Here is a 6,735-nt window from a genome sequence, read left to right as displayed (position 1 = left end):
AAACTTCCAAACTCATTTTATGAGGCCAGCATCACCTTGATCCCAAAACCAGACAAGGATCCCACCAAAAAAGAGAGCTATAGACCGATATCCTTGATGAACACAGATGCGAAAATACTCAACAAAATACTAGCCAATAGGATTCAACAGTACATTAAAAAGATTATTCACCACGACCAAGTGGGATTTATTCCAGGGCTGCAAGGTTGGTTCAACATCCGCAAATCAGTCAATGTGATACAACACATCAATAAAAGAAAGAACAAGAACCATATGATACTCTCAATAGATGCTGAAAAAGCATTTGACAAAGTACAACATCCCTTCCTGATCAAAACTCTTCAAAGTGTAGGGATAGAGGGCACATACCTCAATATCATCAAAGCCATCTATGAAAAACCCACCGCAAATATCATTCTCAATGGAAAAAAACTGAAAGCTTTTCCGCTAAGGTCAGGAACACGGCAGGGATGTCCATTATCACCACTGCTATTCAACATCGTACTAGAGGTCCTAGCCTCAGCAATCAGACAACAAAAGGAAATTAAAGGCATCCAAATCGGCAAAGAAGAAGTCAAATTATCACTCTTCGCAGATGATATGATACTATATGTGGAAAACCCAAAAGACTCCACTCCAAAACTGCTAGAACTTATACAGGAATTCAGTAAAGTGTCAGGATATAAAATCAATGCACAGAAATCAGTTGCATTTCTCTACACCAACAACAAGACAGAAGAAAGAGATATTAAGGAGTCAATCCCATTTACAATTGCATCCAAAACCATAAGATACCTAGGAATAAACCTAACCAAAGAGACACAGAATCTGGCACCCTTTTAAAAGAGAGATTGACAACCCATAAAATTACATAGGGCCTGAAAGATAAAGGTCCAGAAAAGTAAGTCACATAGAAGCAAAGATACAAATGAATGTGGCTTCACTTAATAAAATTTCCATGCCTTTAGCCCTGGAAATGAGATTCAACAAACATCAAAAACCGAAAAAAAGAAAAAAGAAAAAAGAAGGAAAGAATCTGACCAAGAGCTCTGACTCTCTACCCTGGGTGCCCCTTCTCCCATGAGGATCTCTCACTCTGCTTCCCACTGCCACAACTACAACACTGCAGGGACTTGCCCCTTCTCTTCATAGTCTGGTCAACTGCTTGCCAAAAATTCCTCCTTTGCTTCTCCTGATTATAGCTGAGACAAGCCTTGTTCTAAAAAGACTACAAAGGGTTAAGGAAAAAAATCTCAAAGTTTAAAAAGGAGAAAACCCCAAGGAAAACAGATGAAGCATAGAAGGCAGGTCAGTTTGCACAGATTAGTGTGTTCCTAAAATAGTCCGTTAACTCTGAAGGTCACAAATTATGGCCAATCTCTGTGTAACTGAAAGTAGCAACACTCTAGGCGCAAACAATATTACAATATTGCCAGAGGCCCTCGGTTTCTCAGTCTCCACAGGGTAGGTAATTTCATTTCTGCAGAGATGGCTGATTCCTTTCCCCATTTAAAGCCATAACTGGGGCTTCTGGCTGGCTCAGTCGCTAGAGTACATTCTTTTTTAAAAAGATTTTATTTGGGGGGTACTTGGGTGCTGGGGTGCCAGGGTGCCAGCAGTCAGTTAAGCTTCTGGCTCAGGTCATAATCCCAGGGTCCTGGGTCAGGGTCCAGGGATCAAGCTCTGAATCAGGCTCCCTGCTCAGTGGGGAGGCTGCTTCTCCCTCTCCCTCCGCTGTTCCCCCGATTATACTCTTGCTCTCAAATAAATAAATAAAAGCTTTAAAAGAAAAAAATTTAAAGATTTTATTTTTAAATAATCTCTATACCCAACATGGGGCAAGAACTTGCCATCATAAGATCAAGAGTCACATATTCTAGGGAAGACAAAGAAACAGATGGAGCACAGGGGATTTTTGAGGCAGTGAAACTATTCTGTCAAACACTGTAATGGTGGATAAATTTCATCATACACCTGTCAAAATGCATAAAATGCACAAAACAAAGAGTAAACCTTAATATAAACCATGGGCTGTAGTTAATAATAATGTATCAGTATCAGTTCATTAATGGTAAGAAACCCTACTAATGCCAGATATTAATAGGATAGATGATGTTGGAGATTCCAGTCTGGGTCTGAAGGCCTGGGAATAAGGAGCACTGGTCTGGTCCAGGAGATCAGTGCCCCACTCAAACAGTCAGGCAGGAAGGGCTGAAATCTTTTCTCTACATTTTTATTCTATTCAAGCCCTCAACAGGTTGGAACATGTCTACCCACATTAGGAAGGGCAAAGTGCTTTACTGAGTCCACAAATTCAAATGGTGAGTTCATCTGGAAACATCCTCCCAGACAGTCAGAAATAACTTTTAGCCAAATATCTAGTCATCACATGATCTAATCAAAGTTGACACATAAAATAACTATTGCACTGAGTATACCTTTTTTTGAGAGCCCTGACTTTCAAAACTATATTAATGTTTCACATGGATGGGAAAATAAAAATGTAATATAAACGGAAACAAATTACTCTCACCATATCTCAAATGAGTAATGAAACCACATTAACAAAAAAAATGACCCAAGTAAATTTTGAACATAGTATTTTATCTATGTAAAGTAGAAAATTTTGAAATCTACATAGTAGGTTTATTTCTCACAGTAGTATGGGCTAGAAATTCTGAAACCATTTTCTCTTAATTCAATTAATGAGCAAGAAACTAAATATATGGTAGATAATGAGGTCAGGTTATTCGCTATGAGAGAGTTAATGAAAGTGGAAAGGAGGAATCCAGAATGACTCCTGTGTCTTGGAATGGAACTTGTTGTATTCATATGAATTCAATTTTCACTAAATAGACAAAGAAATACATATCAACATATGTATGCATAAATATATGTACTTATAGATATATACATATATAGACACATATGTATCTTCCCTAGTTCTGTATTAGTTTTCTTTTTTTTATAAACATATAATATATTTTTATCCTCAGGGGTACAGGTCTGTGAATCGCCAGGTTTACACATTTCACAGCACTCACCAAAGCACATACCCTCCCCAATGTCCATAACCCCACTGTATTAGTTTTCTATTGCTGCTGTAACAACTTATCACAAATTAGTTATTTGAAACAACATAAATCTATTATCTTAAAGTTCTGTAGGTCAGAAATCCAAAATCAAGGTGTTGGCAAGCACCTTCTAGACACCTCAGAGGAGAATCTGTTTCCTTACCTTTTCCAGGTTTCAAAGGCCACCTATACTCCTTGGACAACAGTCTTCATCCATCTTCAAAGGGGGCAGCACAAGGTCTTTTCTTCTCCCTGACTTCTTACTTTCCTCTTACAAAGACCTGGTGATTATACCAGACCCACTCAGATCACCCAGAGTAATTCTACTATCTCAAAATCTTGAATCTCATCTGTAAGGTGTCTTCTGAATGAAAAGTAATATATTCATTGTATACCACAATGTCTGTATACATATATGTACCTGTATATATACACACACACACACACACACACATGCATACATGTATTCCCTAGTTCTTACAGCTGAGAGGGTCTAGGAGCAATAACACCCAGTAGCAATAATTGCACACCACACTGTTTCCCCAGATTCTGGCTGCTAAACACCACACTCCATTAAAAGGAACTAGAGCGCCTCAAAGAAATGACTGATTCCAGGACTAGATCAGGGAAAGTATAAGGTCTAGAATATCTTTTTGCAACAGAAAGTAAGAAAGGGCTCTAACAATGATATGGACATGTCTAAAGAACAGAGGAGTTGGCTTAAAAAGTTTCCTATTAATGAAATCTAGTACAATTCGCACATCAAAAAAATAAAATTAATATTGAATTATAATCCACAGAATTTTAAAAAATGAATCCACAGTGTTAGAAATAAATCAAATTAAATAGTAAATAAATAGAGGTGAAGGAAAAGTTCCTACATTAGTAGAATGTCTTAAAAAAAAAATGTAGGAAGAACAATGGAATTAGAAACTTGCCATAAAAGTAATGAGTGGAGGGGAAGCAAGATGGTGGAGAAGTAGGAGACTGAAATAGCATTAGGTCCCAGGAGTTCAGCTAGGTAGTTATCAAAACATTCTGAACACCTACAAACTCAACAGGAGATAGAAGAGAAGAAGAGCAGCAATTCTAGGAACAGAAAATCGACCACTTTCAGGAGGAAGGACTTGAGAAGAAGTGAATCCGAAACATGAAAAGATAGACCGCAGGGGGAGGGGCGGGTTCCCAACAAGCAGTGGAGCAGCGGAGCACAAAATCAGAACTTTTAAGAAGTCTGCATCACTGAGAGACATTGCTCTAGAGGCTAAGCAAGGATGGAGCCCTCATGGGAACAGTGTGGTCTGAGGACCCATGAGATCACAGAAAGACCGGGGATGTCTGAGTGCAGCAGAGCTCCCAGGTATCAGAGTGGGGAAGCCAACTATAGAGATGGAGATGAGCAGTGGGCTCTCGGGTCAGGGTTACCTTAAACTGTGATCTGAGGCACAGTGAAGCCACTGCTCTTCAGGCAAGGACCTGACAAGTGGCAGATCCAGGGAAACTCACCTTCCTCCTCTGGGAGGATTGGTGCGGGAGTGCATGGCAGGAATCTGCTGGCTTTGGAGACTCCAAATGGGGCCATGCACCAGAGATGGAAACACTTGGTCACAGGCCAGGTGAGCATGGAGTGCAGCCAGAGACCAGGGAGACAGGAGCAATTGACTGCTTTTCTCAGGGAGCACTGAGGAGTGGGGCCCCAAGCTATCAGCTCCTCCAGGCCAGAGATTGGGAGGCCACCATTTTCATTCCTGTCCTCCAAAGCTGTAAAGAAAGCATTCAGGGAACAAAAGCTATGGAGAGTAAACCTGAGCAGACTACTTAGCCTGGCTTCTGGCAAGGGTGGTGTAATTCCTCCTCCAGCAAAGTGATTTGAGAATCACTACAACAGGCCCCTCCCCCAGAAGATTAGCAAGAACATCCAGCCAAGACCAAGTTCACTGATCAACGAGAACTGTGGAACTCCAGAGCTGGGGGTAAGCAACACATAGATTTCATGGCCTTTTTCCTGTGATCCTTTAGTCTTGCAAAGTTAAATTTTTTTAATTTTTTAATTTTATTTTATTCTTATTCTATTTTTTAACTTTTCCTCTTTCCTCTCAACGTTTTTTGATTATTTTATCTTATCAATATCTTTTTTAAAACATTTTTAAATTTTCATTATTATAGTCATATTTTATTCCTTCATTGTATTTAACCTTATTTTTTGTATACATCTAGGTTTTTTTTCTTTAAAATTCTGGGAAATAATTTCTTCTAATAGATCAAAATGTACCCTAAATCTACCTCCAGCCTGATCACATTCTCACCTCTTTTTTTTCTTTTACCAACCGACTTATCTTATCAATTCCTTTTTTAGAATCTTTTTTAATTTTCATCTTTACAATCATATTCCATCCCTTCATTATGTTTAACTATAAATATATTATATATATACACTTTTCTTTCTTTGAAATTTTGGGAGGTAGTTTCTTCTAAGAAACCAGAGTATACTCAAAATCGAGGGGTTGGTTCTGTTTTATTCACCATTCATATGTATGTGTGTGTGTGTGTGTGTGTGTGTGTATAAAATTCCCACCCCCCCATCAAAATCCTTGAGGAGAACACAGGCAGAAACCTCTTTGACCTCAGCCACAGAAACCTCTTCCTAGAAACATTGCCAAAGACAAGGGAAGCAATGGCAAAAATGAATTATTGGGACTTCCTCAAGATCGAAAGCTTTTGCACAGCAAAGGAAGCAGTCAACAAAACCAAAAAATAACTGACAAAATAAGAGAAGATATTTGCAAACAAGATACCAGATAAAGGGCTAATATCCAAAAGCTAGAAAGAACTTATCAAACTCAGCACCCAAAGAACAAATCCAATCAAGAAATGAGCAGAAGACATGAACAGACATTTCTGCAAAGAAGACATGCAGATGGCCAACAGACACACGAAAAAGTGCTCCACATCACTCAGAATCAGGGAAATACAAATCAAAACCACAATGAGATACCACCTCACACCAGTCAGGATGGCTATAATTAACAAGTCAGGAAACAACAGGCATAGGGAAGGATATGGGGAAAGGGAAAACCTCTTACACTGTTAATGGGAATACAAGCTGGTGCAGCCATTCTGGAACACAGGATGGAGTTTCCTCAAAAAGTTGAAAACAGAGTTACCCTACAACCCGGTAATCGCACTACTAGGTATTTATCCTAACAATACAAATGTAGTTATCTGAAGGGGGAAAATGCACCTGAATGTTTTTAGCACCAATGCCCACAACAGTCAAACTATGGAAAGAACCTAGATGTCCATCAACAGATGAATGGATAAAGATGTGGTGTATACACACACACACACACACACACACACACACACACACCCAACGGAATACTATGCAGCCATAAAAAATGAAATCTTGCAATTTGCAACAATGTGGATCGAACTAGAGGGTATTATGCTAAGTGAAATAAGTCAATTAGAGAAAGATAATTATCATATGGTCTCTCTGCTTTTTTTTTTTTTTTTAAAGATTTTATTTATTTATTTGACAGAGAGAGCTCACAAGTAGGCAGAGAGGCAGGCAGAGAGAGAGAGAGGAGGGAGCAGACTCTCTGCTGAGCAGAGACCCCGACGTGGGACTCGATCCCAGGACCCTGAGATCATGACCTGA

This window comes from Mustela putorius, unplaced genomic scaffold, assembly GCF_011764305.1.
Source record: "Mustela putorius furo isolate JIRA1106 unplaced genomic scaffold, ASM1176430v1.1 tig00000224_pilon_pilon_pilon, whole genome shotgun sequence".
NCBI lineage: Eukaryota > Metazoa > Chordata > Mammalia > Carnivora > Mustelidae > Mustela > Mustela putorius.
Note: the sequence above shows the minus strand (reverse complement) of the source record.